Source organism: Pseudopodoces humilis, chromosome 16 (assembly GCF_049639895.1).
Source record: "Pseudopodoces humilis isolate 2021_Gansu_Grassland_sample_001 chromosome 16, ASM4963989v1, whole genome shotgun sequence".
Classification (NCBI taxonomy): Eukaryota; Metazoa; Chordata; class Aves; order Passeriformes; family Paridae; genus Pseudopodoces; species Pseudopodoces humilis.
In genome coordinates, this window is record NC_142215.1 from 17,763,577 (window position 1) to 17,787,772 (window position 24,196).

Sequence of the window (24,196 nt, forward strand, 5' to 3'; positions counted from 1 at the left end):
CTCCTAAAATTTTGAATTATTTTTAACTCCCAAATCTGAACAAAAATGATTTTTCCAGAACTGCAGCAGCACTTGCAATAGACTCAGAAGACAAATTCTGCTCATTTTCCAGCATTAAAAAGCAGATGTTCTTGCGTGCATTAACAACACTTGATTATAAAATAAATTTATCCTCTGTGCAAAGAGGAGTGAACATAATGGCTCCCTGAAGGCACAGCTTCAAGGTATGAGGGCTATTAGTTCAATTTCTTTTTCAAATGCTGCAGAGAAGGATGACAGAAAGAAAGCTTCCAGTTGTGATTCTCCTAATCCGTCTGGTCCATGGATGCTTTCACTCCAGATTTCCCTAATAAACTCTATTACAGCACAACCCTGCCCTGTCCTCACAACACACAAACTGCAATCTGTGTGGTCTAGTTAGAGAATAGTTCAGAGAAAGCATTTTGGGTTGCCAATGATTATTTTTTTATAACCTGGGATAGCAAGAGAAGGTCATTTCATTTAAAGAACCCACAGGAATCTCATAACATTTCAAATATTTTTATTTGTGTGCGAAGATAGACATTTGTGTGGGATGTGGAGGGGAAACTTAAGGTTTATATATTAGTTTATTTGGGCAGAAAATGATTGCTGGTTTCCTACCAGTGTTTTTGCTAAATTGCTTTGCTAAACTCTCCATAGTACTGATTACCTGTTAAAATATTTAACTTGCGCGATTAATGAAGCACAGCAAGCTAATCGGTCAACGGCAAAAATTATCAAATCCAAGTTACCAAAAACTATCAAAAGGGGAAGCAAAACCGTATTGTTTGGGAGTGAGAGAACAACAAGTACCACTGATATAGTTAAATGGCAGAGATACATTAATATAAATGCATATCAAATATAAATGCAATCAAGCATTTAAGAGGGAGGAAGAAAACCAGGCAGAAGCATAAAGGGCAGAGGAATGAAGAGAATGAAAGATGATTGAGTAACAATCCATGCAAAGAGGACCATCTTTGAGAGATCTGATCTAGCTGCTACAGATTCTTCTGCAAAGCACAGATAGTCTTTACAACAATCCTCAGGACTTAAAATTCAAAGCACGCAGCGTCACAAAGCCCAAGTCCTACAAATAACTTGATTTTATTTTAACCATATCCTATAGGCTATGTTTAGCCCATAAATGTTTCATTGCATTTTTCAACGACCAGTTACTGGCTATACTGCCAACTTTTGCAAGTAAAGGCATCAGAAATGTACACAATGTGAGAGTATGGGTAATGAGTATTTTCTGTTGAGACAAACTCAGCTCTGAACATTGTCACCTCCCCACCCAGCTCTCCCAAATCTTGCTGCTGTTCTGCAGATCTGCCGCTCCACAGGCACTCCCCACTCCAGGTGCTAAGCCCACAAGGTGGTTTCCATGGCCTATTTTCCAGTACAGCCCTATGAACCTGTTTTCTGCACAAACGAGAGAGCAACAGATTTGTGCTAAGCAGATGGAATGCAATATGGCCAAGGGGCTGTAAAAAAAAATAATTCTGACATAACTCATTCCTGGTGATGCTGCCATCCTTCTGCACGGCCACAGGTCAAACTCATCTGGGTAAACAAACTCAGCTAAATAAGCACTTGCCTCATGCCCATTTTTTCTGGGATCTGTTTCTGGACACAGGTACATGAGTAGATGTGCTAAGCAAGAGACAGGACAGGAGGTACAAGTAGCTCTTTAAAATGGTCTGTGCAAGACATCTGCCAAAACACTACTCTGATCTGAGGGCTGAGATAACAAATAAGGATTACATGGGGAGGGATCCCACAGCCATTCCCTTCTCTTCTGGCCCTAGAGCATGCTCTGTTTCCTTCTCACATGCCTCAGGATAAACTCTTTCAGGGACAAAGCAACAAATCTTTAACAAAAGCAGAATTAAACATTTAATTGATTTCATTGTGCTAAATACAAAAATATCGCACAAGTGCCTCTCCCTTACCATGTTCCTGGTGCCAGTGTGGCTTCTCCTGTGTGCTGGTCCTGATGTTTACGAGCCTCATCCCACAGCCAATCTGAATTGCAAACCTAGTGCTAAAACTCTTTTCTCCACTGTTGCTTTAACAAGTTGGCTCAAGTTCAGTGGAGCACCCACAGGTGCTGGTGGCAGGGGAAGAAGCAGAGGCAGCTGGGGAGAGGAGGAAATACAGGAGGAAGAACCAAGCCATTATTTTTGGATTAATTTAGGTGTTGTTTCATGCTGCCGTTGAGAGAAAGAAAGGAATTAAGACCTATATAGAGAAAAGTACTGCTGCAGGGTAATTAAGACCTAGGAGTAAACATGCCAAATGGTGTTTGCCACACTACAACAAACAAATGTGAATCAGAATGTGAATCAGTACTGGAGCAGAGGGAATGTTTTCTCTGCTACTCAGGAAGCACTTCAATTGTTTGGGAAAGGTGTGAGTCATTAACTCTCCCATGTACAAGTGAGACATCCAAAGCTATAAATACTTTACATACTTCAAGGGCTCTTTGGAATGGAAATCTATATATACTTTTTCAAAATAACAGAAGCATGAAGCCATGCATCATTTCACGGATTTTGATTCGTTGTGTTTAGGCTCTTCTGAATTGCATTATCCAAGCATGATGAGCTCTAACCATGAAAGGCCCTGCTTTCTTGCTTCTGAGCTCTGGGTAGCTAAACAGTTCTTTGGGATAAAAGAGGTGCACAGAACTGAGGGAATGCTATTTTAATGCAGCACTTTTCTATATCTCAATTGGTAGCTGATCACAGCCATTTAGCAAAATTACCTTTCTGATGGCAACCGAGAATCTCATGGCAACAGTCATGTGCCTTAAACACAATCCTCCTCCTCATTGATTTCACATCTGCTTGCAGGAGCTCAGCACGAAGGCAGTGAGGAAGTTTTACTGCCATCTTGCAATATTGACTTTTATGGATTCTTCAGACTATAACATACTGAAGCTCCTCTTAATCTATTTCTAACTCCTAACATAATTTATTACTTCTAGACATAGATGAAAAGGCTGGTTGGACTTCAGCAGGGTTTTCATTCCTAGGTGAAGCCCACCACAGTAGGATTATCAAGCAGTGGTGAAGGGCTTGGCTCCTGAGTTAGATTTAGCCAGTCTGACACCCTAATTGCAAATATTAGTGTAATAATCCAAGTATAGATCCCATTCCTTCAGATATGCAGCTTTAACATTTTTCCCTATGAACATCATCAAGTTCAGATGGTATTAAACACCTACACAATCCTTCTAGAGAAAAATATGGAGTTTTTTTCCCCATGATGTGTTCTTCAAAATGATTCTTGCACTGCCTTTTACCCTGGATATCCGGATTCCAAGGAATACTGATTGCCTGTAGTGTGAGCACATATAGTCTCAGTCCAGAAGGAATCATGAAATACCCCAAGAGTCCTGGCTAACCCAAGTTCAGGGAGTAAACGCCATTACTCCACTGTGACTGAAAAACTCCTGGGAAAACAGATTGCACAACAGGAAGAGGGTAAAACAGAGCTTAGGAGCTTGGACACACATGAGAACCATTCATTCACCCCAACCCCAAATCTCAGAACAGAAACGAGATGAACACAAAAAGAATGCTTGGCTTTATGTAGGCACATGGAAAGTATAATTTGACAGTATCATAAATGTTTAATCACACTTTTGTGCAACTAGTGATATCCTTTCTTAATTCATATTCCTTTAAAAATTCCCATTTAAAAAACCTCTTTAGAACTATACTTCTATTTTCCTTGGAGAATTTATGAAAAAATATTTTTATGAAGAACTTATTTTGTCCCAAACATGTCCAAGTTATTTTGTCCTCAAGAGAGACTGATCAGGTATTCTTACAAGCCAACTGATCTGTAAAACTTCTGATGAAGAGCTCTCAGAATGGAGAAGTCTGACTGCCCAGCCTATGACTGCATTTGAGATGCTGCAGTCTGCATTTAACTGGTGCTACATCACAACCAACTTCCTTAAGGATGGGAAACCAGTGTAGTTTGAGGTGATACCCCTTCCTTTGCTAGCAAGTTCCAAATTTTATTAAATTCTCTCACTCAGTGCAGGCTTTCAGTTGTTGAACACTTGGTATTACAGTCTTTTCACAAAGTGAGAAACTTTTTATACATTCAATAATAAAAAAACCTCACGTGTTTTAAAAACATACAAGTCTGAAATAAATACTCCCACTTACTGCTTCAGAGCAAGTAAATCAAGAAACAGGAGCTGAAAGGTTCTGCATGCCAGAGCTGCCCAGACTGCAATGTGCTAACATAGATCCTCACAAATACAGCTGCATTATTCTGTTGATGTATCTGTGCAGAGTCACCAGGGCAATGCTGACAATTTATGTAATAAAAGCCGTCTAAAGAAAAATTAATTACCTTGTACTGTGGCAGTGGTGCATCTTTCCTCAGTCATCCCATGAAGCAGAAGCACTGCTCCTGCACTGAGACCTGCCAGTTACCTGTGTCTGAAGGACACTGAGGCTTAGAGAGCAGCTGCTGTGAAGTCATGAGCTACATTTGCAGCACAGTTCATACACTGGTTCTCTAACATGGCAGCAATAGAAAAACAGTAGATTGTCTCACTTTCAAGAAGTCTAAGGTAGCAGTAGGGCTTTTCAGTCTGGAACCACAAATCACTTAGCACTGTGCAATTTAATAAGGATCCAGGGGATACAGGTTTTCCACAGCAGGGCCCTGTCATGCTGCAGAGCCAGCCAGCAATTTGCCCTGATCTCCCTGAACACGCATCCTTGGACTAAAACGGCCAGAATGGAAAAAGCTAAATACGCAAAGACACACATGTATAAACACATCTAAGCATTTCAGAGAAATCTCTCCTGAAAGTGTCATTCAAATGAAGGCACCATACTAAATTCTTCCCAAAGGACTGCAGGAATGTAGCCCAGAGGTCCCTTCTGCGGTCACTCAGCAGCCGTTCTGTCCCCAAGGGGGCACAGCCAGCTGCTGCTCCCTCAGCCTAGCAACTTCTGTCCCAAGGAGAGGGGGGTGACAGATTTTACCATCCACACATCATTTTCTCACATAACCAGACATCTGAAGAACTGAAAAAAACACACCTCATTTGTGAGTGGGTTGAAGGTACCAGTGAAGAAGTAAAAACTTGCTCTTGTCAGATGGAGTGATTTATCAAGCTGCTGTCTCTCAGCAAGGATATGGAGAATGCCTGTGCAAGCTCATTGCAGTGAATAGGAAAACAACTTTGATTTAAGATGTTTAAACCCCTAAGTAAACGAATCCACCTCTCTTTGTACTGAAATCAAGTAAGAGGTATTGCAGCTCTGTCCTGCACCAAGGAGGCAGGGGCAGTAACCTGTAGCTGAGGGATGACTGATAGGTGAGGGACAACGTCCCCTTCATGGATTCCAATGTGACCTAGAAAGAATTTATCAGTCTGCATCAAGAGGATTCTGAACAGAATGGCAGGAACTTGGCTGCCAGGTCTAAGGACTTCGTAAGTTTCTGAATCAAAAATAAAATTATCAATGTATGAAATATTCTGAGAAATCTTTGTTAACCAAATTTTATTTTTTTGGTAAGTACATAGCCTCATTTTCAGAAATAGTAGTGGTAATGAGATACACACAGTGGTCAGCAGAACTCATCCACAAGAAATATTTTGGGAACACATCATTGTTCCAGACTCTCAGCTCTGCCCCATTCCATTTTTCCTTTGATGTCAGTAAGTTATTCATCTTATTAGTTCAAGCTTCATCTTTTGATCAAACTTTTCTAATACATAATTTGGAAATTAGTTTCTTAGAGGGACAAGAGCTGTCAAATCAGATTGACCCCAACAAAGTGGTAACAGTTTAGGACAAGTCAGAGCCAAAGCTGGAATTTCAGAGCATACGTGCAAGTTATTATTTTCTAAAAACCACAGTGTTGACATTACAAGGGAAGAAAAGAGGAAAGATCCTATCTCCCGAGCCCTTGATCAAATTACTTCATAATTCACCTACTAACCCTATCCCCTGGTTTTCCTAACAGAGAGCAATCTGAGACAGAACAAGCCTGTGGATTTTAGAGCATTAAGGGAGAAAAGGGAACAAACTACAGTGCTGCAACTAAATCTCTAGAGGATGTAGAAGTACTCAGAGGTATTTTACGTAGCAGAATAATTTTAAGGAACCTTGCAGATATGAATATGGAGACAACTTGAAATTAGCCACAGTCCATGTGCAAGATATAAAAACTAGGAGCCCAGAACTATACAGCATCTGCAGTTTCCTATGGTTTCTTTCAGAAAACTTTTTTTGAAGTAATTGTCAAAGATATTAGATTCCAGTATTGCAAAGATGGTATCTACTAATTCTTAATTTATCCTAGCCTCTTATCTTTGAAGCAATTCAGTTTCTGTCTCAGTGCCTAATTTCCATTTTACACATCCCATAATTGTGTTTGTCCTTTTGTCCTTTAAAGTTGACTTCTAAAGATTCCCATCATTAACACATCTACGAGGAACAAACAACTTGCTCTCTGTGTTCTTAGGTTGAGAACTAATTATTAAAGTTATAATTATTTCTCCTTACAGATTTTAATAAGTTGGAACTTGCTTTAAATTGCTCTTTTACTGAAAGCTGTGGGCTTGGACATTTCTTTCTTTAGGAATGGATGTGTGCTTTACAGAGGTTCAGATCCTTTACCTGTAAACTGACTTGTTGCATGAGTTACTGTTCACTTTGCCTCCTATCAAGTCCTGGTTATTTTCAATCACATTTGGTTTCCCTTTGCATATTTAGGAACTATTCCCTCTCAGCCCAGAAATTTTATGTAGTCTTTCTAGAATTCCTTACTAAGATTTTCAAACATTTTACCTTCTCTCTCCTTTCTTTGATATCTATTTTCTTAATGGGTAAAGTATGAACTTCATCTTCTTAGGATATGGACATGCTGACACTATTTAACATGCAAACCCAAGAGCTGGCAAGCCCTCTCCGAGATTAAAAAACATGAAAAATAACTCACAACACTGAGCTATGCTTATTTCATGATACAGACTCTTTTCTATACAGGAAAGTATAAATAGTGTCCACAGCTGTGCAATTTATCCTCAGTCATTAAATGTCTCCAGAGTCTTACAATTCCTAAAAGTGTCTGCACTGCCTACAAATGAGCTGCATTAATATAAACAGCATGTGAATGTCCAGAGAGCCTATAAAACAAAAGCCCCTGGAACAGACCTTAACTAAAAAGTACCACTCTGATTTTAAAAATAAGAGCTTGTAACTACTTCAGAGTTGATCAATTTGCCAAGAACCTTTTTCATGTTTTGATCCCACAATCTTGAATCCCTGGTTTAGATACCTGGAGGGGAAAAAAGAGCTTGTTTGAAAAGTCTGGAGCCAACCTGCACTGTGCCCTCATGCTGGGGTACCAGGCATCCTGCTCAAAGTCCCAGAACTGCCAGGTTTCACCAAAATCCAGCACCCTCCAGACAGAGAGGATGAAATAACCTGCAAAGACTGACAGATTCAAAGAAGGGATCACTAACAGGTATGCACAGGAAACACAACTAAACATGGGTTCATTGGCACAGGTCCTAAATAAACATGTTCAGGGTAGGGATATATACTTATATACTTACATATATGTTATAAATCCAGCACTGTTCACTTACTTGCAGAGGAGTAAGTGAGACTAAAATAAAGCTAAAGACTAAAAAAGACTAAAAAAGCTGTTCACTGTATCTTATCTCCATTTTAAGAATGAGCAAGTTTCTTAACCTCTTTGTCTCAGTTTCCAAGGCTACAAGGGAGGCATGACAAAGGCAGGAAGAAAACCCAGATATTTTTTGGCTCTCAGTTTTTTCTTTTTCTTTTTTTATTGCTGTTCAGTCATCTTATCTTCCTAGACTCTGGGATTTAGTTACTTAAGCATAGATATTATCCTATGTTCAGCCTGTTTTCTTGATGCTTCTAATCAGTTTTTCTCTATGCAAATCTGGCCAATTGTTTGGTGATTAAATTTGATCACTTCTTGCTTACATGCACATAGAAGTAATCAAGGAAACAACATCCTGACCAGCACTAGCAGAGGAAAGGACACATTCCTATAAAATAAAGTTAAACCAAGCTATTTTTTAAAGGTATGCAAATGATATGAGAGAAGACAGGAAACCACATTTAAAGTGTAAATCAAACCCATTGTTTTGTAAAATTTCTGGAAAAGCTTTGAAAAATGGCTTTTTCTACTTTTCTCTCACAGAATTTCTTTGTTCGCTACAAAAGGAAAAACAAAGCAACAGGAAGATGAAGCGATGTTCCTCCTCTGGCAGAGAAGTAATGAAGTCTCCTTCCCCTTCCAAAGAAGATCACAGTTTGCCAGCTTTGGCAGCAACTCTAGTATTTAAAATAGAAATGAATCCCAAAATGTGATTTGGCAAAGACCCGCTGAAATATTCAGAAAGTCTGTTTTCCCTCTTTTCCACTTCCTTTCTACCATTTTAATAATAGTGAGAGATGCTTGCAGGCACCTCGGGGATGAAAGGCACCCGTGGCTGACACCCAGCCAAAGAGCCCCATGAACTTTAACACACATGGAACACATGGATCAGACAGACCAGCTTTGTACCGAGAGGGCTCCTTGTATGGCCACGGCCCCGAGCGCTGGGACACTTCCAACAGCTGCTCTTGTACTTACACACAGCTTGAGCTCGATCTGAGGCACCCCTGTGCCTCCCCAGACCTGAAAGCATCAGTTCCTCTGGCACTGGTAAAAGCCAGCACCAAATTTTGCCACAGATTGCAGCAATTTTTCAGCACACACAGAGAGAACTATGATTTTTGTAACACTTTTTTGTAACACACCTACACTGAGGTGAATCCTACAAGCCAGAACACACAATATTTTATAGATATTCTGTGATGAAAGAAAGAATAAAGAAAATACAGGTACAAAAGATGAGAGATGAATCAAAGATGAGAACCCTTCAGAGGGATACCCGATTCCACTGCCAGAGTGAAGCATGCTAGCTGGAGTCAGTATGCAAGGACCTCCACTCCAAACAATTGCTTTGGAGAAAAATGACTTAATATGAAACACCACTTGGCAGTGGGTGGGACAATAAACCAGTTGTCACCAATGCTTGAAGCAGCAACAGAAAGCATGTTTGATTAACAGAGGTGCAGAGCTCAAGGTGAAGGAACCACGACAGTTCAGTTCTAAAGAACTGTCTTCAACAAGAGGAGCAGGTTGTGTGGAGTCTATAACCACTGCATCACTGGGCTTTAAAACTACTGACTTCTCTCTGACTAGGAAGTGTTGTATATAAATTAATCCATCTTATTCATTCACAGAATAAAAGCTATTAAGTATCTGAACCCACAATAAATTAGCTTTAACCAGCCAGCCAGATGATTCATTCATACCATAGTTTCAAACTGAAAGGTAGGCAAAATGTCTCCAATATATTTATGTAATAGCAACACATTACCAAAGTAATTCTGTTCAGGATCTTGTGACATACCTCCAAGACCAAAATTCTCTCATTCCAAGGGTAAAGAAACTTTCCAAGCATCAACACTATCTTCCAAATGTTTTAAGCTTTAGAATTTTTATAATCACATCCCTGAATCATTTCCACTTTGCCATCAATGAAAGCGTTCAAAGGCAGCAGCAGGAAGACTCAAAGATTGATTTCACAGATCATTGGTCTAGGCAGTGTTTGTAAACTGCTGACCCCAACCATGGAGAATTGCTAGACACTGCAGATCGAAAGGAGACTTCCAGTTTAAAACTGATTTGAAACCTGAGATTAGCCTGTCAGTTTTTCATAAAAAAAATACTTTTAAAGGAGTTCGTTCTAAATGAGTCATATTAGCCCACACAAGCAAATCAGCACACTGTTCTGATTTCCCCTCCCTAAAATGCATCATGTCCTCAGTACAATGCTACTGCACAAATAACTCAGGACTTGCCAAAAGCTACCAACAAGCTTTAATTACAGCAGACCTATTTTGTATATTCTCGAATCAAACAAGAACTAAATCAGCCTGCTAAAAACCAGCCAGTTCTTCAAAATCTTCAATGAAGATTAAGAAATAAATATCTGCTATAAAGCATTAGCCAGCTCAGATAGAGCCTCATTTTCTTGCTTCAAGATATAACTGCAGTACACACACGAAAACTGTTGTGCAAAAGAAATTATAGAAAGCACTGATTAATTGTAACAAATTATTTTAATGCAATTTATTTTAATTTCACTGCCATTAAATGTTTCAGACAACTTAACAGTGTTTCCACTTTGCCTTTTTGGCTGCTCTTTTCCAACTGATTCAGCTCCACCAGAGAGAGTGTTTGCATTGTCAAAGTTTTTGTCACTGTCAGCATTTTGTTGAGAACACTATGCCCCATTTCAGATTTCAGTATATTTTACAGAAGAGTTTAAAAAATTGAGGGTGCATGTCATTCTGCCAATCATGCTTATCTTATTAAGCTTTTATCATGGCCTGACAATACCAAAAGACTTGAAGTCATTTTACTGTTTTGTAAGCAGCCTGCCTTCTCTCTTGTCATAAATGATGGAAAATGTGATTCTGAGGTCAATGAGTAAAGTTGTAAAATTCAGGCTTCCTTATTTACAAGTATTTATTCAGTCTCTGACTTGAAGTTTAAAGGCAGGATCTTCCATGCTTTAAAGACAGCAAAAGTCTGTTTTAATCCAAAATTTCAATTTTTTGATGGGAGAAGAGCACCTAGATTAAATAATCTGAAAACTGAGCAACAAACCAAGCATCATCCCACTCCCATTGCTGAACAAAACAGAAATTAATTCCAAAGATGACTCCCAAATCACATATTAAGTAATCAGCCATAAGCAAAGCAAATACTCATCAGCAGGTTGGACTGCAAGCTCCTGATATGCAAGGCAGCTCTTGCAGCTCCCAGAGAGAAATATTTAACTGGCAAAATGCGTGCTTGCTCTGAACTGGCTGTAACACATGACCTGGCATGTGCTTTGACAGCAAGTTATTCAAGAAAGATGGCAATACAACAGTTACAAAAACAAAATACAGTAGTGCCAAGATAAGCCTTTGGAAATACAATTTGTGATGTAAAGCCATAAATCTTTAACATTCAAACTAAAGATCTGAAGCTTTTAGAAGCAGCAGCCTCACTGCTGAGGTTAGAAGACATTCCCATACTCTATTATGGCAACTAAATAAATATTTACCATGGCTCTTTTTAAAAGGCTAGGTTAGCAAAGTGAGTAAGACCATGAGAGTGTTCTGGGTCATCTTTTAAACACTAGAATAATTGTCTTCAAGCAAGCCAAGCTTTTAGTTCTCTTATTTGTAAAATCAGTAAATTATGGAGTTTGGATAGGAATTGACTTAAAAAGCCATTTCACTCTGCTGCCTCTCTGCTTGCAACATACAGTCAGCTGGGATGCTCATTAAAAGTCTCCTCAACCAGCATTTTAAAGGAAAAAATACTTTAACAAACCAAAGTTCCAGCAAATTTCTGGAAAGATGAGCATTTCAATCACACTCTCCAGACAGTGAAATGTTTTTAACTCACCCTTACCTTCTACTGTACTACCCTGAAGATAAAAATTGATTCTTCCCAAAACATGGATATAGCAGAAGATTCCACACTACTTCCTAAGCCAGCATTAATAGTGACTTCAAACAAATATATATGTAAGATATACATATCCACATCCAGATAAATGTGAGCAAAGACAGACAGCATTCTCAGGATGAAAACAAAAAATCTCTCCTCTTCGAATGCAAGTTTGTACATTTTTTTCCCCCAATAACACTACGAAGTTGATTTTGAGATGAAAGTATTTTTTAAGCTGTAGATTTCAGAGCAACATAGTGTAGAATGATTACATTTGTCCAAATCTTCATGGCCAAAGACACTTACAGAGAGTCCTCTTGAACTCTTGACAGAAATTTTATAGCTTAACTTCCACAAATACTAAAATGGATCAGTCAGTAACTGTTTCCTATGAAACTATAAACTCATTTATACACATAAGATACGAAATCACAGAAGCTGGTGCATGGAAATGCAAAGCCAAACAACAAAATAAGCCACAGCACCTAAAATTGTTTCTTCAATTCAGGCACTTCTTTTTTTTCTCCACCCAAAAGACATACTGTGTTTTCTCAGTGACTGCCTTTAGCAGAGAAAATGAGTAATTTGAATACAAGTTCCAAAACCTAACAGCTTCCATGGTTTGTGCCAATATTTCTTCAGAAAGTCATAATTTTATACAGAGCAAATTCTAATGTAATTGAATGTAATGTAAATTGTAATCTAATTTGAATTGTAAAAGTATTAAAGAAAAGATTTTCTACTCGAAACAATGCTGCAGAGTTAAGGCTCCCAAACAAACTGTGGGGGGCTAGAAGTGCTACAGAGCTAGAATAAAGGGAGATGTATCCATTTTTACATGGCTACAAGTAGCAAATACTTCATGAATGAAAAATAAAAACTTGTGGTCATGCTCTGAACTTAAAAAAATGCAAATGTTATGTAATAAAAAGCACACAGCTCAAAAGAGTTGCTCATCTGAAAAATATGAAAAAAATCCATTGAAAACAACACATTCCAACATATCTTAGAGAGGCAGAAGAGACCATGTTCCCTCTATGTGCACATTGTGTACAGCTTTTCCAAAAGGAAATGTTTATCCCAGGTCCCAGCACACACTGTGAGGCAGTACAGACACACTAGGGTCAGACCAATGAGCAAAGCAGAATTCAGAGATTTGCCTTCATCATGAGATGCCTTCACTTTCCTCTCTCACAGTAAAAATAAAGAAGGCAGACTTCTATTTCAGTATTTTTTCCTGATCTTAAGGCCAGATTGCTGATTTTTCAGGTGCAGTACAATTACCTTCAAGACTGAGATGCCTTTTGTTCTCTCAGAATACAACTCGAGTCTAGTTCATCTCTCAAATTAATGAGCAGAGTGTCTTTTGTGTGGTGTGACATCTCTCCTTTCTAAGCTCCATCACAAACCCACTGCCAAGAAAACAACAAGGATGTTCAAGAAAAACATATAGGAGCAGGCTGATGACTGCAAGCACACCTCTGAGACAGCAAATCCTCTCCCACTGGTCCCAGGAAGGATCCAGCAGCTGCCCAGGCTTTGAGCTGTCTTCTGGCTGTCATTTTTCAGAACTCTGTAGCAGATTATGCAGCTGGGGTGGATTTTTTATCCTGCATCATCCAATGATCACCTGTGTGTCTGATATACATTTACCTTGCTTGCAGGACAATTACTCCAAGAAGTCATGGAAAAATAGTGATGAAAAAGAAACCTTGACCCATGTGGCAAAGTCAAAGTCAATTTAATGTAAGTAGCTAAAATCTATGGATTTTAAAACACTCTAAATTACAGGCATCTGTAAACTGGCAGGTGAAAGCTAAAAAAAATTACCAAAAAACCCAGCTCTTGCCTCACATTCACATCAGGAAAACAAGTTTTTAAATTATAACTGTTCCCATTTCATTTGAAACACCAGCTTGAATGGACAAGCATCTCATTATCAGCAAGAGAAACCCAAGAAGCCACATCCATCTGCTGCAGAGGGACTGAGGATGGAACTGTGCTCCTCTACAGTGTCTACACTGATGACAATGCAATCAGTGTAGAAACTGATACTGATTTTCAATTATTTCATTTGTTCAGTAATTTTTTATCCACAGTTCAGGTATTTGCATCCAGCACAATCACTGCAGCTATGAACTGAGTACTGGCTGCTTATTTTTCCAATATATTTTCAAACTCCTATTGTGGTTACTTGATTGAAAATGCACACCAACTTTTTTAGTCAGCAGGACAAAAAAATTCAATGTGTTATCTGTGCAATACAATTTAGTGACTACTGATGGAACTTATAACCCCTCAGTAAGCTGTGCTTGCTGCTGAAGACAACAATATTCATGATATGGATTCATATTTCCTCCTGTGTTCTACAGATCTCATTCCCTTTGGGTGTTTAAATACTTTTTAATGAAAGCACCCCAAGTTAGCTTTCTAGGTAGACAGACCAACACTTAATATGCAAAGAACTGCAGAAACTGAACTCCAGGGGGAAAACCCAATTATGTAACATTTGATATATTAAATCTAATTCCTACTTATTCAAATGCTGTTGCTTTGGTATACCACCTGACTACTGTTATTTTGCCTAAGAATTATTAATATATGCATGAACCTTCCAGCTGCCCCAGCAGTTGTGCAGGAATATTTTAGAAAATACCATTATTCCACAGCACTTCCATCATCCCCTCTGGGGGAACTGAGAAGAACTCCCTGATAACCTGTGCTGGTTATCTTTTCCACAACGTTTCTGTACAACACTGTTTCTCACTCTGCAAATTTGGCTTCAAAAGGTCTGTCTGTTGCTATCTCTATCTTTCAGGAATAGCACTGTTGATTTATACTGATAAACAAAGATAATGTACAACCATAAGCAATGAAGTCAATTTGCAAAAGACACAGTAGGAAAATATCCCACAATGTTATCACTATTATGGACTACAGAGAAAAAAAAAATCTAAAAAATGTGGAAAAAAATTTAAAAAAATAGGTAAAAGGTAAAGGGTGAGAACTGGGCACCTTTATGCACCACTTCTTGCTGTTTACAACATTATGCAATCCACTATGAATTGCAATTGTGTATGTAAAGAATGTATTTGTTGAATCCCCTTCTGATGCTGATGGCAATACCCATCAGAAAGGAACCTGATTCAGCTTCTCGCTTTGAAAGCAACAAACACTTCCCACACTCCAACATGCAGAACAACAGAGAATTATGCAGAACAAGGGAGAACTCACCATGACTAAAGCTCCAGTGAGGTTGAGGAATATCCATCTAAACCACTCTGGAATCTCACCTTAACGCTGTTGCACGAGGTTTTTCATGGCAACTGTTACTAACAGTGTCTCTCTATCAGCTGCTAAAAACAGGTACTTTATGTACCAGAGCGCAACACTCCTCCTGATGCACCAGTTACTGAACAACTCGAGTAAAAGAACCACCTTTGGAAGAGATTTGCTGCTGCTCTGAGAAGGTAAGTGGGTTAACCTGTAAGGAACCACGACCCAGCACCCCGCTGCCAACACAGAGCAAGATGCCAATTAGGATATGGCAGCCGGAACCGCCACAGCTCACAGGGTAAATGAAATACAGGGGAAGCGCTGAGCTCTGCTTCTCACTGACATTTTCTCTCACAGGGATGTTGCCTTTGCTGCACAAGAAATACTTAACAGGCAGAATTCAGAGGCACAGGAACCTCCATGAGCTTTGCCCTAACATGCCTTTGTTTTCTGCTCTTCCCAAGCAATCTTCTCTAGCCAAAAATACTGTCCTTTAAATCTGACTCTGTCTCACTTCAAGGCCTGCAATAGCACTTTCAAATTTTTGTTGTTGCAATTAAAAGGTATGTTACTGACAGCTTCATTAACAGCAGAGCAGACTTGAGAGTTCTTGCTAATACTCTGATATTCCAAATCTAAAAAAAAAAATAAAAAAATCACAATATGAAAATACAATTTTACATAAAGCTCTAAAATAGTCAGCATTTTTGCATTGGATGTGTGTTTAACACCAAGTTCACTGAATTCTTCCACTGACTACAACATACCACAAGCTGTTGCACAACCACAGCATGTGTAAATAATCACACTGGCAGCTTTCATGTGCCCCCCACTCTCTACATCTTCACTAGGAGCTGTCTCCCTGCTTCTAAAAACTGAGAAAGTTTATTTAATGACTTTCGTTCTGTAAACTGTAGACAATCTCCTCCAAAGATCATTCCAAATGGCAGGAGTCACACTCCTTAACCATATAGTTACAGACTTAAAAGTCTCAGACTGGGGAACATTGTGCAACCTGTTTTTAAGGAAAACTACCCAATCTAGACGAGGAAGGCCCAGAAGGACAATTAGCAAGGTTTAAAGCAAATGGAAAAACAATTACACAACATGACTTACTCCCCCGTGGAAAACTCCTGGACTAATCTTTATTCTCTCTGAGCTTGTATATATTTGCATTAAATTTCAGACTTTATTAAAGCAATATTGATGTAATTCTGAGACTTTACAGAGGGAATCAGTGATTTTAACAGGACGCCAAGCAGGATAAAAGGGCACTCTGCAGAAGACTATTCAGGGCTAAAACAAGGTAAAGAGAAAGGCAGAACTGAGGGGGGAAAAAAAAGGCGTTAAAACACTTAACAGTTACCCAAGGACAGCTTCAGCTCCAGAGGCACTGAAATTTGAAGTGTCTCTATTACCTTCAGACACGCATGCTTCTGAATTTCCTGGCCAATTTGGGGGAAGCTTACATATTTTTCAAACTGTTTTTCCTTCTTCTTGCTGCATCACAAAAGCCCCCAGAAAGGACACCAACAAGTATAAAAGCAGAACAATGATACTCGCTAAGAGGAAATTTGGCAGCTGAGACAACAATAAGAGCATCTGTGATATGGGCAGAGACTTATGCTAAGAGAGAATATACATTAAGTCAACGTGGAAGGATGTCTATATTTGTTCATGTTTATAGTCTAAGATTTAAATGTCTTTTAAATGTGTTTGAAGGCTTTTCTGACAGTAAGACCCTTGGAGCTGGAAGACTGGATATAAATATATACATGTAGAATTTACATCTCCTGTATTACAGACTGTCTTCCTCCTCTGGGGAGCTTTGTAGAGAGGCCTGTGCAAATACAGGCAAGTATCCAAGAGGGAACATTTTAGGATTGAGATCAGTTTTACAAAAACATGGAAGGTCAAACTGTGAACACTAAACAGCTTCCTACAGAACCTCTAGCCAACAATACAATAACCCAAACCTGCTTGAGCACCAATAATGTTGCTTTGGCAAATTCTGTGCAAGTAGCAGTATTTTCTGAAATAGCACTAACTTTATCAAGTCAGTGATCTTACTTTTTAGCACCACACTGAACTGGCATCTCAGACAAGATGTTACTAAAACAAGTATTGCTAGAAGCCTACAATGTTTAGCCTGGCATGATTTTTATCCATTTGTTTACTGTGATTTCAAAAACTTGGCTAAAAATGTCTCCTGCAGTCAACAGTGAGTGCATTAAGACAGTTGAGCATTTTTCAGCATTTATGTTTAAGCACATATAAGGCTTTTTAACTGAAATATTACTCTTAAGGAAAACAAGGGAGAAAGTGTACAAATGGAAAGATTTTAAAATGCCTTTCACAGATAATTTTTTTTTCGCACTTTACGTGAATAAAATACTTTTTTCCCCCACTTCCCCAGAATCAAAGATTTTAAAAAAGGAAATCCATTACAGATTGATCACAAAACACTTCTCTAAGTGGTATGGTTTAAAACCAAGTTTGTCCTCATCCTGCACAGCAATATGCGATTCCTAGGAGGAGATAAATGATGAATGAGGATCCCAGGGGGTCTGAAATCCTGTTGTTCTTGTTTTCATCTGAACAGACAAACCCAAAAACATTTGTGGTAAAACCATTTTGTAACTTGGTGAGTTGACATGGTAACTTTTGTAATAGCTGAGGGGGTCCCAGAAGAAATTCAAGTCAAAGAAGATGACCTCAGAGTTACACCCACTGTGTAGTTTTCCTCTATCCACATTTTGCACTATCAGGCAATCTCAAATCAACTCAGTCCACTTAAAGAGATATGGGGAAAGAAATTGCTTGAGTCACTCAGCTACTTATCTATCTCAGGCAAAAGGAAAACTGAAAATTTCTTACACAGCTGATAATTTCTGCTTATGATTTGGAAAACACATAGCCCACAGCGCTAAACCACAATATATGGAAATTGCAGCTCAAATATTGGACAACTAGTTAGAATTGTTACCAGTAAAAACAAAACATTTGTCACTGATGTTGCAGAAATTCTTAAGCTGTCACATTCTCCTCAGTGTACACTGTCAACTTGTTCCACTTTACCCTGCTTTAAAACAGTGAAAGTCAACTATCAACTCCTACTCCAGTTTGCAGCCTGTATTTTTCCATTCTAGATTTAAAACTGTATGGCAATGGAAATTCTGCATTATTGTGCTGATCCATATGAAACAATAGAAGTATTTCAGCCTTAGGCCAATGCAAATCCCAGTGCAACTCCTGGTCCTTACACAGTGGCTGTGTGTGGGAGCACAGGAAGGTGGGAAGACTGGTAATGCCAAGAAAGGCTCAGCAGACAAGGTCCCTGCACCAGCCTGTTACAATACACTCACAGAACGTGCTCCATCTATCCCTCCAGGGATCAGCATGGAGAATCCAAAGCCATTTCCCGTGGGTCTGAGGCTACACATCTTCAAAATCCGTGGTACTCTGCATACATAGAGAGTGGAATTTCCCTCACTGGTGATTTCTGGCCGCCACTAACAGCCAGTAAATTTTACATAGGGCTGCAAGTAACTTGACATTCTTTTTCTGAACTTCGCTTCAACTACTAAACCCAAACATGTTCTACAGATTATTATTTTGTACTCAAAGTGGGTTAAAAACATCTGAAGGTGTTAATAGCAGAAAGATAAGAGTTACATTTTTAGTTTCCCTGTCAGGTGTTTTCCTTATAATCTCCTTTCACGCCACAGGTATTCCACAACCTTCTCAGTGCTTTCCACCATCTCTCGTCATAGCTATTTGCATTTCAATGCCGTGCCCGTACCCGAATGTCAGCTCTGACACACCGACTGCACGGGAAGGAGCAGCTCGGCAGGATTCCTCGGCAGGACTCCTCGGGAGCTGCAGCAGCACAGGAAGTGGGAGCAGTGCGGAGCTGGCAGGAGACAGCCTCGAAATCCTGCCGGGCAATCCAAGGGAGACCTTTGGGGCTCTCCTCAAGAGAGGATCCAATAGCCTCACATTAAAAAAAAAAAAAAAAAAGAAAGGACTATTAACACCGCCTGAAACTCAATCTCAACAGAAAGCAACCAGAACAAGAGAAGCAGTGTCAAGGAGGAAAGCTGCAGAGCCCTTCGGAGAAAAGGGGCAAAGAAAACATGGGCCACTAGCAGGGATGGGAGAGTGTGATCCTAAACCGGGATGAGGGGCAGCTGGAGGGAAAAGGGAGCCTAAGAGCAAAGACTAAACAGGAAAAGGGAAAAGGAAAGGAGACACACAGGAGTGTAAATTTAGAAACAAGGTAGAAAAAACATGTTTCAACTTGTTAACTTAGAGTAAGCTTTTCACATCCATATTTTTCCTAGCACGACAGAGAAGGTTAACAGTAAATGTCAATGTCTGTGACCCTAATCAATAGATTACAATAGTTGTCCTAATATTTTACTATCCTGTTTAGGAAAAAAAAAAACCATCAACTTTTAGGAGTCATTTAGCCAAATAGCATCTGCCCTTTACTTTTCTTTAAATGACTGATTCCAAACAATTCCTTTACTTGGAAAGAAAACAGGAAAGAATACATATGTTAGCAAACATGCCCGGAAACGGATTTTCTAAAGAGCTGAAAAGTCAGAAACACAAAGTACCGAAAAACTTGAAATGCTATTCTCTTTGCTCTTTCTTTCAATAAAAGAACCATAAGACTTGGAGATACATAGGAAATGCTGTTCCTTCAAGCTAACTTTATGTTTTAAAACAGAAGGAAATGCAAACATTGCATCCATTATGAACTGCAGCTGGGTGAAAGTGCCTACCTGCAGCCAAGGCCTGTTCTGCAGCTGGTACCCCCTGCCCAAGCTCAGGAATCGCACCCTACCTGCCACTGCTGTTCAGGTGAGGAAGGTGTAGTTGAGTCATAGAGATCTGTCCAAAAAGGTAATTTAGGAAGTCTGTGAATTAAGTTAACTACATGGGATATCCTAGCAATAAGGTAAAGTCATCAAGAAATGAATACATAAGATTAATCATGGAAAGTTACTCATGGAAAAATTGGTAATTCCTACTTGCATAGTTCTGTATTTTAGAGAACAAAATTTAAGTTTTCCTGAAAACACACTGAGCAGTAACTCTGCCAGGAAGATGCTTCATCTGGATAAAACATCTCAGCTACTTTACAGACACAACCTTTTAAGCCAGTATGAAACTAGACTAAGAGCTCTAACAAGTCCAAACAACCAAACTAAACCTTCACAAGTATTTGCTGCTCTCGCTACACCCCTGGATTCAAACTGTCTAGAGGAGGTTGTAAGTCAAAAGTCACACAGAAGGAAGTACATCCAGTTTGTCACAAAGGTAGTTGTTCAGCTGTCAATTTTAAACAAGCTAAAGTAAGCTTTCTAACTATAGAACCTAATTATTGGAATTCCATAAAATCTTGGTTCCTAAAACAATTGCGTGTTCTTTCTCTCCTGCCCATATATCTCCGTATATTATTTTTTCTGTAAATATCCGGAAATAAATTGTTTTAGCAGACATTCGGCAACCTTTAAGCCATAGCGAGTAAGGGGAAAAATTTTGGAGGCACTTATGAAGCGATTCAAGAAGAGCCAGCTTTACAAAAGTAAATGGTAAAGAACTAAAGTAAACAGAAACTATGTTCTCTGAGAAGGAACCCCCATTAAATTCAAGATCAGAGATCCACCAGATGACGTTCCCCCTTGCCCCTGTGCTCACCTCGGAGCAGCCGGGCCCTTCTGCATCAGGTATCAGCTGCTCCACAAGTAACAGACCACTGCAAAGTACTCACATCGTTTCACTTGCTGTCCCAGCGCAAATCCCAGCCTCAACTTCACCCGTAACAACAGACCCGACCCACCTACAACTCCAAAATAACCTTCGAGAGAAAGGACCGAGAGGACGGAATGCAGCTACACACGTACACCCTAACACGTAAAACCTTTCAAGTCAGTAATTCGTAATAATAACAGAGCAGGGACAGAGTCCCGGCAGGAATAGCATCCACCTGGCACCCAGAGCTGCTTTATGCCGGGAAATTCCTCGAAGGTGTCAGCGCGGCGGCAGGCGCTCCCCAGCAGGGCGCGGGATCGCGCCGCACGCTCCCAGCCACGCTGCGGGCTCGGGCAGCGCCCGGGGCTGCCGCCGAGCACCCGGGGGCCCCGCGCCGCGACCGGGGGCGCCGCACAGCCCCGTGGGGGCCCCGGCGCGGCTGCCGGCGCCAGACGGGCTCTGCGGGCGCCGCTGCGACCGGGACCGCTGCGGAGCGAGGGGAGCCGGGGGGACCCTTAGGGGAGGGAGTGGCGGGCAGGCGGCGGCTGCCCCCCGCCGCCCCCCCGCCGCAGCCCTGCTCGCTGCCCCCTCCCGCGGCCCCGCTGAGGAAAGCTGACCGCTGCCGCCCCCCGGCCTCCCCTCACGGCGTGAGGGGCCGTCACCCCCTCTCCCGCCCCTCACCTGGCAGGGGCTCCCCAGCCCCGCGGCGCCTCCCGCGGGGAGGCGGCGGCTGCGCCCAGGAGGCTCCGTGCAAGTTCGGGCTCCCGTTCTCGCCGGGCCCCGGCGAGAACGCGGCTCCCGGGACGGGGCTGTGACCGCCGCGCCCGCGCGCAACAACCAACTCCGGGCACCGCCCCCCGCGCGCGCACCGCGGGGGGAAGCACCGCCCCCGCCAGCCCATTGGTTGCGGATGGTGAGGGGGCGTGGCGCCACAGCGGGGCGGTGCGAGGCCCTTGGGCGGCCAGGGGAACCGCCGTGAGAAGACTACAACGCCCGGCGTGCATCGCGCGTGGTCCTTTAAAAGCGTTCTGTCAGCTCGCGCGCGCGTGTGAAGAAACGTGTGCTTCCGCCTGTGGTGGTAAAGTAGTCCCGCTGCGTGGTTTGAGCTCCCGCCCCGCGCTGGGCCGCTGAGGGCAGCGGGAGGGCGGGCGCTGAGCCGGGAGTGCTCTCGGCTCGGCTGGGCCTTCTCCCGAGGGGCTCCTCGGGTGGAGGCGAGAGGGCCGCGCTGAGGCGGGAGCGGAGAGATCCGAGCAGGCGGGTTTGTAAGGTGGCCGTGCGCGTGCGGGAGGCGGGGCGGCTGCGCGGGCTGAGGGGACCCGGCTGAGGGGACGCGGCCACCCCCGGCGACCCCGGCCCTGCGCGGGAGCCGCCGCCGGCAGGTCAGTAGGGACGGCCGTGGGACCTCCGCCTCTCCTCGGCCGTGGCGGGCAAGGAGCCGACGGGCGGCTGTGGGTGCTTTGGCCCGCCCGTGAGGGGGGCTGGGGGAACCGCCGGAGCTCACGGGGGGTGAGGGGGAAGAACCGGATGAGTGAGGGTCTGAGTGCTTGGCTTTCGGTGTTCTCCATTATATGTTTTTCCACGGTTCCCCCGAAGCGATATTTCATGGCTTCTTAGTTCTATTTATTTGTCTTTTCTGTATGTCCACTTAATGTTCCCTTGTCAAGCAGGTGATTTATCATAGCGTGGTTTTCTGATACTTCTGTCCAGGTTTCCACATTCAGTTCCCTGTTCCTGGGGAACTAAGTCTCTTATTTCGAGGTGGAAAAAAGAAGCCCCGACTCTGGGTTGAAGACACCGGGGCCATGTGCCTTGTGAGGCGCCATTCATTCCAGTCCTCTGGAAAACCAGCCCTAGAATGGAAAGGAGGAAGGGCAGGGCAAATATAAATAAAAGAGCTCCTGCTCTCTAGAGTAGTGGCCTCCAACTTCTTTGGTTGCCCATTTCTGTCAATAAAGAACACTTTTTATCATGCATCTCTCGTGTATGTAGATGTATTGATTTATCAGTTATATACAGGTAGTACTGTACCGATATATACTTTATAAAACATACTCAGATGTAGAAATTGAGAAAGGATAAGACAAAAATGAAGTAAACAGTAGTTTAAAACATTATTTCCTAAAGCTGCAAAAAATGTAGCTTTTTGATTTGCCTTGTGTGTGACCCCTTGACCACTTTCGTGGCGATGTATGTTATTCTGAAGTGATCATTCTTAACTTCTTAAGAATGTAAACATAAACTGATGATGAAAACAAAGAATTTATTTTTCATAGGTTTTCTTTTTTAATCCTGGCCACGTGTGCAGGGGCACAACCTATTTGAAGATAGTGAAATGTTAATGAACTACTGTTTTACTGTGTCTTAGCTTTTCTCACACCTGTATCATATGCCTGTTTGAAGGGTTGAGATATTCAGTATTTCTAGAATTCTGTCACTTGGTGGCAAATACTGTAACTTCAAAGTTCAGGAAATTGAGGGAAAGTGATAATTCTTTCCCCCTGTTCCTAAGAAATCTGGCATGTCTTGAAATAGAAGTTGAGAAGTTTGGCTTAGAAATGGCGTCTAAAACAGAGTATTTGGATTAGTCTTTCAAATCCTAAGTTAACTTTTATATAGTATCTCAGCGGTTTTCAAAACAGAAAAATGAGGGATTGTGTGATCTGACCACACTGTCTTGGTTATAAATGGAATTTTTGTTCCTTTGGTTGCCCATGGTGGGGGACACAGAGGGTATGTGGTGATAGCCTTTCATGGCTCAGAAAAGGGAGAAGAGAATTGTGTTCCTTTGTGACATTCCTTTAGCACTTGAGGCTTGGGTCCAGCTCCTGTGTGTACCTGACAGTTAGAATATAACAATTTCTGGTGCTTTGCAATAAAGCAACCACAAGTGGAGAGATTCTCACTGTTTTCCACCTTCTGCTCTTGCAGGGCGTCTCCCCTGGCAAAGCTCAGGCCTCCTGTGAGTGGGTGGCCAGGACTGCCCGGAGAACTGAGGAGAGGTGCTGATTTCCCTGTGCTGCTGGACTGCTGAATGCCAGCACCGACTGTGAGCTGTGGTGTTGCTTGTATGGCATAACGATGTTACTCTAAGTAGCAGAGCACGGGAATAGAGAAAATTGAGCCCTAATGTGTTTGGGTTAACTTTGTAACCTTATTAGTGTGTCTGTTCCCCGTGTAGTTAAAATAAAGGGTCACTCATTCCAGTGTGCCCCGCTAGCAGTCTATCTCCTCACCTCCCTCAGCAGCTCAGCCTTCTGTGTTAATTGCTTCTCCTTGACTAAATAGGAAGTGTTTTAGGACCAGTTCTTCAATGAGATTTTTCTCAGGCTTACAGCCTCATACAAGTTTCTGAATTCTTGCTGTACTTTCTGCCCTCTCCAGGCTGTGGGTGAAAAGTTTAAGTATTCCTGCTCACCATTGCTGCAGTGCACACAGAGCTGTGCTTGTTTTTTTGAGTGTTGTGGCATGTGCTATGAGGAATTGTTAGAGCACAGGTGAAGAGGCTGCACTCAAAAGAATGGAGACACTCTTGATAGTGATCTGTGGGAGA

General features: G+C 41.6%; 2 protein-coding genes across 13 annotated transcripts in view; one reads left to right on the plus strand and one right to left on the minus strand.

Moving 5' to 3' along the window:
- Positions 1-21,456, minus strand: part of PEAK1 (pseudopodium enriched atypical kinase 1) — a 104,406-nt gene extending 82,950 nt beyond the window's left edge. For 3 of the 4 annotated variants that reach the window (XM_014251103.2, XM_014251104.2, XM_014251101.2), the window contains exon 1: positions 21,328-21,456. The gene's annotated coding sequence lies outside the window, so the exon portion shown is untranslated. Of the gene's footprint in view, positions 1-20,881; positions 20,903-21,327 lie in introns of those variants that run through there. The other variant, XM_014251102.2, reaches the window with a different exon arrangement.
- Positions 21,457-21,615: 159 nt separating this feature from the next.
- The window catches only part of HMG20A (high mobility group 20A), a 39,646-nt gene continuing 37,065 nt past the window's right edge, over positions 21,616-24,196 (plus strand). For 2 of the 9 annotated variants that reach the window (XM_088063328.1, XM_088063333.1), the window contains exons 1-2: positions 21,938-22,025; positions 23,575-23,692. The gene's annotated coding sequence lies outside the window, so the exon portion shown is untranslated. Of the gene's footprint in view, positions 21,725-21,927; positions 22,026-23,574; positions 23,712-24,196 lie in introns of those variants that run through there. The other 7 variants (XM_088063327.1, XM_088063334.1, XM_014251366.2 and 4 more) reach the window with 7 other exon arrangements.